The sequence below is a fragment of the Zeus faber genome (assembly GCF_960531495.2).
Source record: "Zeus faber genome assembly, chromosome: 21".
Taxonomy (NCBI): domain Eukaryota; kingdom Metazoa; phylum Chordata; class Actinopteri; order Zeiformes; family Zeidae; genus Zeus; species Zeus faber.
In genome coordinates this window covers 13,067,282-13,079,745 of record NC_137208.1, presented here as the reverse complement: position 1 = coordinate 13,079,745, position 12,464 = coordinate 13,067,282, and positions in this window count along the sequence as shown.

Genomic DNA, 12,464 nt, shown 5'->3' with positions numbered 1-12,464 from the left:
TGGCCTCCGGGCGCTTTAAAACGCTTACTTGTGTTACCGGCTTTCAAACGCTCACCTGGCATTGAACCCTCAAGACCAAGACTGAACTTCATCGACAGCTTCCACATTCGACAACTAATCGCCTTGAGCCACTGAGTCTTATGAAGCCCGGCCATTACCCTCCAATCATTTGATTGAAGGAACAGAACTCGGCTGGAAAAAAGCTGTGACGGCAGCTTCTGAACCATCCTCCAAACAGGTCGCACTCACATTCAGCAGTCTCTGCACTTTTTAAGGAGTACACGAGTTTCCAGATTTCAAAGATCACCTGCCGTCGAAGCCTCATCCAGCGACAAATCTCTTTGCCGTCACGAACCCATGACGGTCCCGCTGGGACCTAGGTCTCGAACAATCACACTACCGGGTCACCTTCTCACTCAGCATTCATCTCCGGGCGCTTTTAAACGTGCACTTGTGTTGCCGGCTTTCAAAGGATCACGTGGCATCAAACTCTCAAGTCCCCCAACAGGAAAGCGCTCATATCTAACAACTTATTTCTTGGCCCCGCTGAGTCGAGCAAATGTTGGGCGTGTCCTCCAATTATTTGATTCAAGGGACGGGACTTGGATGGAGACATCAGCACATGAACCTGGGACAGTTTTACACTTTTGTCTAAAATAGAGTTTCTATGGAAAAAAAAACACACACACACACATTCACTAGGCACCAGGTAATTGCCAAACTATGCCAAATGCCAAGACTGCCTGTGCCCTTGTGTATGGTAGATTCTACAATAATATGCTTATTTAGCACTCAAGCTGCTGTCAGTTTGAAAAATAATTTTCCTGTAGTCTTTTTTCTTTTTTTTTTTTTCGTTTTTCCGTTGAATCAAAATGCAATTTTACATACTCCTTAACATGCACACCCTAAGCCCGGGGCCCGGAATCCCATTTAACATAAAACGCATCAGTTCAAAAAGATATGTGTCAAGGGAAAAACCAAACAGTTCTCCTCAGTGCGCGCTAAGGTGAATTCTGGGAGATAAATTTCCTCTGACAGAGGCTTTATCCTTATATACCTTGTGGTTCCAGCAGTGGATTCACTCAGCTGCAGAATTTCCCCTCAATGTCTCCCTTGCCATTGCGTGAAATTATATGGTTTATATGGTGGCTCGTACCTCCGAATTAAATTTCTGACTCATGATAGCCGGCCATATCTTCAGTCTCCAGAGAAATTGACTACATTTTTGTTACTATATCAGATCTCAGACGTGTAATTAATTCAATTTCCTCGTTATTTCCCTCCTTTTTCTTTATTTAATCAATGACATCTCCTCTTCTCCGCGAGAGGGAAAGGAGGAATTATTTGACACTAGGAGGATCTCTGTTCAAATAATCATTAGAGTGGTGACAGCCGTTCCAGCGGGCGGCAACAAAAACACAGGCATACAAATCAAGATCATTTAAATGACAAATGATTCCACGCAGCACGCCTATCAGTTAATTGTGTTCAGACAGTGATTAGCTTTTGGTTTACGCCAGGCGAATGAGATTCACGCAAAAACAAAACAAAAAAAAGCAAAAACCACCCGACATCAATTCTACAACGAGAAGAGCGGGAGCTCTTGTGAATGTTACGGCCCTAGCGAACGAGAATATTTGTCTCCGTATCTCTTGTTGCCTCTGACCCGTACTCTTATGCGCGGACATCACACCCACTCGAAGAAACATCTCTCTAATACACTTAGCGTGATAAAAAAAAAAAAAGCTGCATCCCAGTCAATCACGGCAATTAAACGCGAGGAGTACGGATCCGTGAAATTATCTGCACGTTGATGCATTCATTGACTTCTGCCGTCCGCTTTTAAGGGCAGTAATTAAAGGGTTTTTAGCGGAGTGGACAGGGGTAATCTTGGACCCGTTAAAAGCAGTAGCGCCTGGCACGGAGGCAGTTAATTGGTACTGTGTCACTTTTCTTTTTACGATTAACAACCGATGATGGTGAGGTGGTGGTGGTGCTGGGGGGGGGGGTGCACCTAAATCCCCACCACCCACCCCTCTCTCTCTCTCTCTCTCTCTCTCTCTCTCTCTCTCTCTCTCTCTATCTCTCTCGCCCGCCACTTCATTAGAGCAAATGATGCTTTTCGGCCTCTGATGAAAAGAAAATGTGTTGATACAATAACCTCGCGATTTCCAAGGATTATATTTTCGTGCCATCCGATCCGCCCGTTATCAATCATTTTTATTGCCGACTCGCCTTCGGGGCCGGCAGCCGATGCAGTCTTTTATGGTAATATATGCTTATTTGCAATTCTGTTGATGGACGAAGGGAACCATTTGTGGCGATCATTAGGCACGCCGAGCAACTCGGAATGGCATCATAAGGGAAATTAAAGAGACATGGGGAAAATTAGGAAGCAGAGATGAGTGTCATCTACTGAAAAGTGGCCTTGGGAAAGACATGCGATGGGTTTTAATGTGTTATTGTGTTGGTTTTGCATGTGTGCGGAAAGGGTGGAAAAGTGAAAATTGCAGCAAAAAAATAATCCGATAAAAAGAAGCAGGAGTTCCTTGGATCAGCTCAGCTTTTGAAATGTTGACATGATTAGATTGGGTTCGTAAGGTACTGGCTGTCTTTTTTGTTTTGTTTTGTTTTGTTTTGTTTTTTCAATAAGCATTATATTGTATCGTTATTTCTGATAGTTCTGCTGTTCTTCAATTTAGGGTGGAAGAGAACACAATAGAATAGCCACTAACCTCATAGCTCATCGTTTGACAATAAGATTAGAAAATGCATCCGCAGCCATTTATTTCTCCTGATGAACTGCTCTGATAATGAAAATATTGTATTTAGAAATCACAATTGATTGAGAAAGCCCTGTGGTGGTCTCCCTTGCTTGGCCGCTTTGTAATTAAAGTTAATAAACTAATTTTGATGGCGTAACGTGAGAATAGATGGTTCCAGTATTACCCCTAATTATACTGTGTGTTTGGGATGACAAACTGTGTTCCACAGTATTTGTGCATTACTGTTGGACAATTATTGAATTTTTTTAACGGTTTACATGTGGTTGATTTTTGGTGATTTGATTGGCCCAAAATACATCCCAGTTTCTGCACTGACAAGAGCACAGATTTTGTTGCACAGAACCGCCACCAATCCCCCTCTTGAGAGAACAATTTTACCATGTTTTGATCCATAAACAACTCATCATCATTACTTCTCCAAGAGGGGGAAGGAGAATCACCACGGGTGAGATGGGTGGACATAGAGACAAACAACAACATGTACATGACAAAATATAAACATAGAAAGATCATTGACAAAACCGTGATTTATTAAGTGGACAAATATTGGAACAGCATTCACGGCGTGTGGCCTCTTCCTGTGATAGCTATGGCGGTAACTGGAGAGAGCGGGAGAAGGGTGTAATCTGGAGGAGGGTCGTGTGTGTGTGTGTGTGTGTGTGTGTGTGTGTGTGTGTGTGTGTGTGTGTGTGTGTGTGTGTGTGTGTGTGTGTGTGTGTGTGTGTGTGTGTGTGTGTGTGTGTGTGTGTGTGTGTGTGTGTGTGTGTGTGTGCCTGTGATGATCCAGCTCTAGTTAATAATAATAATAATCACTCAATATGGTTATTTACAGTAAATAAGGACATTGAGCACAACCTCTACTCCCTCTAGTGTTATTTAAGATTCCATATCATGACATATTCTTGGTCATATCTTCATTAATCATCCTCCATTCACACTCGAAAAATGTTGGAATGAATTGACATTAAAATACACAAAAAATGTAGAATCAGCCACGGCCAAGTCTTAATTTCACATTCATACCACCAAAAGAAGCTTAACGTCTTCCTTCTCAACCCGTATGCCCTGGTCCAGTGAGGCAGCAGGTGGTGGTGGGTAGCAGACCCGCCCCCGTCGCATCTTCATTTCCGCGCGTGCTTCCTGTTCCGCCACACGGCGAGCGCTTTGAGAGCAACTTCAATCAGTCACGCTCTCCCGCCGCGAAAAAAGGGGCCAGAGCCTCCGCGGCGTCGGGTTCTGATGAGCAAGGACTCGGCCGTGTGATTTCAGGGTAAAAGCGCTCGGCTCTCGGGCCTGGGACCGCGCCGAGCTGTCACCCTTCCATCAAAGGTGTGAATGCATGCGCGCGCGCGCGCACACACACACACACACACACACGCACACATATACAGCTTATCGCTTCTCATCAGGAGTGGTTGTAAATTGGATTTCTTACATTATCATAAATGAACTGATTTTCGGGGCTGCTGCACCCGTTGCTCTACGCAATATAGAATTTTATCAACCGACATTCATCTGTGTGTGTGTTCGTGTGCATGTGCGTGTGCCTGTGCGTGTGCGCGCGTGTGTGTGTGTTCGTGTGTGTGTGTGTGTGTGTGTGTGTGTGTGTGTGTGTGTGTGTGTGTGTGTGTGTGTGTGTGCGTGCGTGCGTGCGCGTTTGTGCGTGCATATACATACTTTCAACCTGTTTGTCAATGTGCCCCGATGAATGTATTTGAGGCGTGTGTGTGTGTGTTGTGCCAGATAACTTCTCCTCCTATACGTGCGTCCTCGCCGTCTGAAGAACTTCCATCGCCGACTTGCCTCCTTATCTCTCCAGGCTGGTAAACCTGGTGCGGCATCAGAAGACGCCGGGCCCTGATGAGCCGGCTCGCGTCGTAAACCCTTAACGACCCAAACCTGACCTAAAACCTGACATTCTGGTCGAGCAACATGAATTCTTTCTCCCCTCCCCCCCGTGCGCGAGCTGACGGAGCCACTGGCTCTGCGATAGCGCCAGCCCGCGCAGGAAATTGGCAGATCACAGGACCAATAGCACGACCCGGCGCGCCGCTTCTTACATGTGGAGCCATCCTTGGAACCTTCTTGCGTTTCATTATTGCCTCTTTTTATCTTGATGTTTTTCATGGCCCACGCGCATATTAGCCGAGTGTGATAATGTGCGTACAAATCTCATATTTGCATATTATTACTGTGCAAATGTAATGTAAATTTTTTTTGGTTAGTTTATTTTGCTTTGAAATATGGACTCCTTTCAGTGAAACTCAAAAAGCATGTTGGTTAATTTCACATTGACTTCCATTCTACTTCCACAAAACAGAATGTTTCTAAGCCTGTTGCAGGAGTCTCTCTTTTAGTCCTATTCAGATGCAGTTTCGGGTGAAAGAATTCAATGAATGAATACAATTTTTTTTTTTATCAACCCGCTCTAACCTGTAGCTGTATACACTAAGCGCAGTTTAAAGTGTCATTTTACCAATTTTGTTTAATTTCATGAGCCAGATTGACTCACCGCGAGATACTTTCAATATTTAGAGACCTCATCTAATCTGCTATTAATTCAACTGCATCTCTACTACTGTAATTACACTTATAGATAATAACTGAATGTGAACATTTTTAGGATTTTCCTTATTTTTTTTTTCCTTTCCTACATCATCCTGGGGCCAGATTGAACCCCTTTCAGGCCCAAATTTATTTGACGTATCCTTAACACCCATGGTCAATAGTCTAAAATCCAGGGTACCTAATAGTGCAAAAGTGATACATGATATGTCACTTAGCAACACAAACAGCAAACAAACACTAAACAACACAATTTTTCCTCCAGGCGAAACGTAACTTTTTACGAAGACGTCAAAACACAGAATCAATAAGGTTTTACCGGCGGATAAAGGGACAGATAACACAGAGGGAAAGAAAGAAAGAAAGAAAGAAAGAAAGAAAGAAAGAAAGAAAGAAAGAAAGAAAGAGAGAATGAAAGAGAGAAAGAAAGAAAGATAGAAAGAAAGATTTTGTGTAAGCACCACATCATCTCATATTTCTTTGAAAGAGATGGAGAGAGAGAGAGAGAGAGAGAGAGAGAGGGAGAGGGAGAGGGGAGGGAACTAGGCGGAGCGGAAGAAAGGCGATGTGAGCGAGGGAGGAGAGCCTCTCATAATGGATTGAGTCTCACATTTCTTTGAGGGCCTGTTCTCTCCGTCTCCTTCCAGATGAATGGTAATTGTCCCGCCGGCTTTAATCATCTGTCCAATTGGCAAAAAAAACAGGAGGAAAAGCGATTCGGCGGCGATTGAGCATCGATCGCCCTGGGAGTCGACCTATCACTTCTGGGCTACGCCCCCCCCACCCAAAACACACACACACACACACACACACACACACACACACACACACACACACACATACACACACAATGTGCTTCGAGGTCGACACTTTCATTTACTTCCACCCCCTCCCTGGACTTGTGTATGGAAACTCACACACACTCTCGCTCCGGTGTCAGGGTGACCGACAGGGCGGCTAATTACAGTGATGGCCAGGTGGAAAAGAGGAGGAAAATGACTCGGGGAGGGGAGGAGGAAAGAATAACGGAGATGGAGATGGAGACAGAGAGAGAGAGAGAGAGAGACAGAGAGAGAGAGGGAGAGAGAGAGAGAGAGAGAGAGAGAGAGAGAGAGAGAGAGAGAGAGAGAGAGAGAGTGGAACAGTGGGGTGTTCCACCCGAGTGTCAGCCGTGGCGGCAGAGGGAGAGGAGGGATAATTGTTTCGTCAAGGGTGTGATTGCTATCATGTCTCTCACTCTGCGCCAACAGACGTTGGTCTCCGGTTGTGTTGTGTTGTGCTGTGTGTCCATGCCGGCCGGGCTCAGCGCGGGGAGGCTGCTTCAGGTGTAAACGTGTAAACAAAATGTGTAAATGTCTGCAAAAGACAAGCTGAGACAAAGGCAGCTCGGCGGAGTTAGAATATCTGAGGTTCGGGGAGAAGAGACCACACCCCAACCACACCCGCTAGCAATCTGCAACCAATCAACACTTTGTATAAATAACGGTCGGATCCACCTGAGGTTCGGTTGTTCTGCTTTTTGCTCCACAACCTACTCACCCCCGCTTCCTGAGCCCCCCCCCCAAGGATGGGCGCATTCTTGAATCTCAACGGCTCAAACCAAGATTTTATTCAGCTTTTCACCAGATCACTCTCCTGACGAAGGCACTCCACCCATCCGGAGAACGGGCTCACAGCTTGACCGTGACCATCCCCGGGTTGAGACCACTGCCTCTATCGTCAGAGTCGCCGAACGAAATCCCAGACAAGAAGCCCATCTAGAATCCGGCGACATTCCCCGGTTCCTTCCGGCCGGACATCCCGATCGTCCCGGTCAGAGCAACCCCCGCAAACCCCCGAACGGATGTCTCCATCCCGTCCACCGGCCATTTCTGACTGGACGGTCGTTTGCCTTCAGAAAGTTTTAAAATAACGCAAAATTCCATTGCATCACACGACAAGAAAGCCAAACTCACCCATGGCAGAGCAGCCCTTATAGCCCCTTCCCTATCTTTTCTTCCTGCTCTGTCCTGTCCCCTCTCGACCCTCCACTTCCTTACCCTTGGCCCTCGAATCGCATCCCCATGTTTATTCTCATTGTGCCAACGTTCCCCCAGCAGAGGCCACACTGTGTTCACCCCACGCATCCTTCTCCACCCCTACCCATCGCTTCTAACAGCTCCTACACCCTGGCTACAGCCACCCCCCCTCCGATTCGCCACACCATAATGTCTCGCCCTTCCCCTCTTTCAACCTCCGTCCGCCAGCGGATCCTCGCCGGCAATTACACGGATCGCGCTTAACTCATTCAGGCTTCATTGGCTACCACTCCCCAACCCAGGGTCATCAACAACCCATCAGGGACCATTCTTCCCCGTCATTCAACACCACATCCCGCGAACCCGCTGTGACAGAATTTCCATCCCCCTTCTCCCTTTACAGGGGCATAATCCGCTCTGTGTGCCCAGAAGGTCGTTCCGAGTCGGACAATTATCTTGCCATCATCGTCTGCTTGCCGCTGCCTTTCGGTGGCACAGGTTTCTACACATAACACATTTGTTTGCTTCGGAAGCCGCCGGCCGCCTACAGCAATTTATCAAACGCACCTACTTGGGAGCCTGGGGCCCCAAGATTTACTGCAGAGTCCTCGCTGCCAGAAGTTCTCTCTCGTGTAATCTCTGCGGTGCACCATCCCACCCTGCCTCAGCCTGCACCATCACAGCTCCTCCCACCCGGACATCAGCCTTCGCTTGGCTTTCACGGTGCTATGTCGCTGGCTTGATGTTTGGTTCAGGGTTTCCCGTTAGACTTGTAAAATTTATAAAAAACAAAACCAAACAAACGATAAATCATAAACTTGCTGGTCAAAATGTCTTGTAATAATGCTCACAGCGTACCCGCTCCACCTCCCCAACATTGCAGACGAGTCTGGCTAGTGGTGCGCCCAGCATCTGCAGGGCCGGGATCCCACCTCACCCCAGACGGTGCGCGCCAGCCACAGGGTTTGTTACTCGGGCGTGCTGCCCCCAGTAGACAGTCACGCTGTTAGCAGGCGGTGCGAGCGAGCACTCAGTCCACGGCTCCGGGGAGGGGTGAGTTTCATGCAAGGGGCGCTGTAACCTAGGTGTACGTTCTTTTTGCGTTTGCAACATAGACTGTTATTGAAATGTGACCGATAGGGTTGAAATTTGTCCTTTAAAATTAATTCTTTATGGACACTGGGCCGAGTTTTACGACTGTGGTCTGAAAGTGCAATTGCACTCAGAAACTGTAAGGGCGCAAATGCCAAAAATGACATAATGCTGCTTTAAATAAGGTTAGGATAAGGGTTAGCGTTAATATAGCTGAAATATGAGCAATTTACATTTTTTTTACAATTTACAATTACATATTTTCAAATTGTAGTCTGGAAAATTATTATGTCCAAAAAAAATCCCACTTTTTAAAAAACAAGAAACCATTCAATGTATTTGAGTGACGCATGTGCTCCACATTTTACTGCTTCCATCCTGAAAGTGAAGTGAAGGGGAAGGCAGCCGCGGTGACTTACACGGTGGTAAACCAGCGTCAATAGTTGTGGTCAGTAAAATGTCGATACGGATGAACATTCACAAAAAGCACTCTTGAACGAGAAAATATCCCCACTTAATTAAGTCACCCAAAAAACATTTAAATCATCCATTGACCAAATTGGCCGTAGTAGAGTGAAGACGATGGTCGAAATGAAATCGTGCAGTTTTGAACTAAATTCTGGGACTAAGTGTGATCCACCCACCATGGATTGCCACGGTAAACCTAACACTGCATTAGAATGCCAGTAAAGCAGAACAAAGGGTTAGAGTCAGGGTTAGGGTCGGAACAAAGCGAAGAATAGGAATTTTCTCAAAGGCAAATGCAGCCCGGCTGTCAATTTTATTTTTATTTTTGGAATAATCTAATCCTCTCCAACCTATGAGGACCCCCAACTCATCTTTTCCACTGAGGCCAAGACGTGAGTCCCTTTGTTTGTGTGTGTGCATGAGTGCGAGTGTGTCTCTCAGAGCTATCGTTCTTGGCGCAGCCACTCACTGAACGTTATCTGATGAGGGGGTTCAAGGCGGCTGTTATCCCTCCTCTCTTTATTAACACGTCTGTTATCATTAATTACCCCCGCACAATCAGGGGGCCCCTGCGGGGTCACGGTCCCTTATCATATGGGTGGATTGGCTGAATGAGTGGACTAGGGTTGGGAGGTTTGGTTGTGTGTGTGTGTGCGTGTGTGTGTGTGTGTGTGTGTGTGTGTATGCGTGTGCGTGTGTGCGTGTGTGTGTGTGCGTGTGCGTGTGTGTGTCTCGGTGTGGGTGTGGGGTGGATGGAGAGATTTGGGGGAGGGTGCTGAGAAAGTTGGGGCGGGTCATTTCATTCATTTACAAAGTCTTAGTATCTTTCAGAGCGGCGTGTCAGCAACCCCCGTGGGTCCGTTACAGAACGGTTAATCTCGCTACAGCGAAATGGTTCCAAAAAGGGGTGGAAAGACCGTTCCGTCGGACAGGCGCGAGAGAGGCTCCCTTAGGAACGAAAAAAAGACATGTTTTCTCTAAATGGTTACTGATGGACAAGGTGTGACAGGAAGACCCTGCCATTTAGCGGCCCCTAATGGCTACACCGGATTAGCTGTCCAAGTCGGGCCACCGTGTCCGGCCACATCGCCACGTGCCCCTTGTCGGTGTCACCGGGGGGGGGAGAAAAAGTTCCTCCCGATTAACCGGCGCCGAGCCTGGAATCTAATGGCCACGTCTAAATGTCATTTTCCCACCGGTGGGTTTCAAATTGAGTTTGGGCACGCTTAATATTCAACTGCTTTGATGCCTCCGGGCCACGGAAGGATGGCGCGCGACATTATTCATCGTTTAAGCACAGAATATTAGGTTTGCGTCGCTCATCCTGGACCGCCTAACGCCGCGCGGCGAGGCGGGCCGTGGCGTATCTGGAGACGGATCGCCCCGCCGTTCATCCCGTCCCGACGACACGGCAGCAACCCCCGCAAACCCCCGACTGGACCGTCTTCTGAAGGCGACTGAATCGCCTTCAGAAAGTTTTAAAAGAACGCAAAATTTCATTTCATCACATGACAAGAAAGCCAAAGTCACCCACGGCAGAGCAGCCCTTACAGCCCCTTCCCTATCTTTTCTCCCTGCTCTCCCCTAAGCTTGTGTCGCGCCAAGACATGCTTGTTTGTTCCTTTGTTGTTTTGCGCTGAGTGATGTGGTGTAATTTCTCGTCAATGCGCAAAGTGTCCTCTAAGTTTTCTCCTCTCTAGACGTACCCTGAACTGCAGCCCTGTTGAACACTAAATCCAAAATTATCAGCCTGCACGTGTATTTTTTATAAGATGGATCATAGTGGTATTGATTGGCTGTTCAATTGTTCATGTCGCATCTTGCATTGTTTTATTGTATTGTTGTTATGATTAATGTGCAATCGTAGACTTGGAATTTTTTGGCAGCCTTATATATACTAACTTACAAGTAGTGCTTTATTACGTTTTTTTAAACTAAATTTGACTTTACTAACCTGATGGATGTATGAATGCTTATTCATACACAGACAGCGAAAAGATAGATTTGCAATTTTTTTGAGCTCCCCCTTTTAAAAAGTGACATTCACTGACTTTTCGGGATTGGAGCTTTGCGGCATTGGACTGCCTTCCAGCGCGGCGAGTGGTACGTTTCTCAGCAATGTTGTGCAACGAACGGCTTTGACGCGGCCTGAGTCAAAAATAACGCAGAACCAACCCTGTAACAGGTGAACAGGTACGTGGGTTAGAAGTTGGTGTCTCGTCGCCTGGGTTTCATTAAGCCGCTCAAATGCTCGTTGAGGCAGAGAGATAAAAAAAAAAGACTGTTTGGGTCTGCCCGTGCCTCTATGGCACTTCATTGTTGATTACATCCCCGCCCGTGTGAAGTCATTACACCTCAGGAAAAACATAGAAGACTACAGCTACCTGGGGCTGGAACGCTGCCAAAACCACGGCTTAGACACATGATGATGATGATTAAGCAGGAAGCTCCTGGTGGTAAGTGTTAAAGGAATATGCTAAGGAATAAAACACAATTCTTCCCGACACCGTAAGGATTACACGCCGCCCCTGAAACTCCGTCTTATGACATAAGCACCATTTATTTCCCCTCCTCCATTCAACCCTCGCCCTCGCCCTCATCCTTGTACCTTCTTAACAATAACAAGACGATTCCTGCAGAAATGGTGAAAAGCCGGCGGGCGGGGATGCGTGGCCATGCGTTGCTTCCTTCCCACCCTGAAAGACCTGCACTTCAGGTACGGCCCGTGCCCTTGAGCCAGGCATTGGCCTCGACTCATCTGAAACTGAAACCGGTCAGTGCCTGCTGATGCCCTTGAGCGAGGCACTGCACCCTTGAGTCGAGCCCTGTGTGGGGCGGACGGGATGCCATGGGATGTCATGTCGGATTCCTTTCCTTGAGCAAGGCATATATGCACTAGAAGTCAAGTTGGTCCCTGGGATGCTGTGTGTGAAAAAAAGCGTGGTTCCGCCCCCCGCTCACTTAACCACAGGAAGGAAAAAAAAAACGTTGGCGTCTCAAATGTGTGTGTGTACATTTTGATGTGTGGAACATAGAGCGGCCAAGAGGTGGCCGATGGGCGCCTGCTGGTGAGTTTTAATTACGAAACCTGTTTGCAGCGTGGGCCCAATAAACCGGAGTGTCAATCTGAAAGTAATTTAGCCGCGAGATGGCATTCCTCTGATTGCGTTAATCAATGGCTGTGGGGCTGCATGGCACCATGATGGATTCCCCTTCTCAGCCGCTCCATCGGCGAGAGTTGCATGTGGAGTTAATGCCGAGCTGGATTAACACTCTCAGATTCCCCCACTGGAGTGCCCTTAGGCAAAGAACGAAAGAAGGAAAGACGGAAAGAAAGAAAGAAAGAAAGATTTCACCGAAAACTTACTGTAGTGTTGCTGGTCTGTACTGTACGTTAGATGTAGATGTAGATGTAAGTACCCGTCCTCACAGTAAGATAGCGATATTCTAAATTGTACAGATAACTTCACAGAAAGATCTTAAATATATGATCAAGGAATACGTTTTTCTTTTTTTTTGACCCCCAAGACCAATG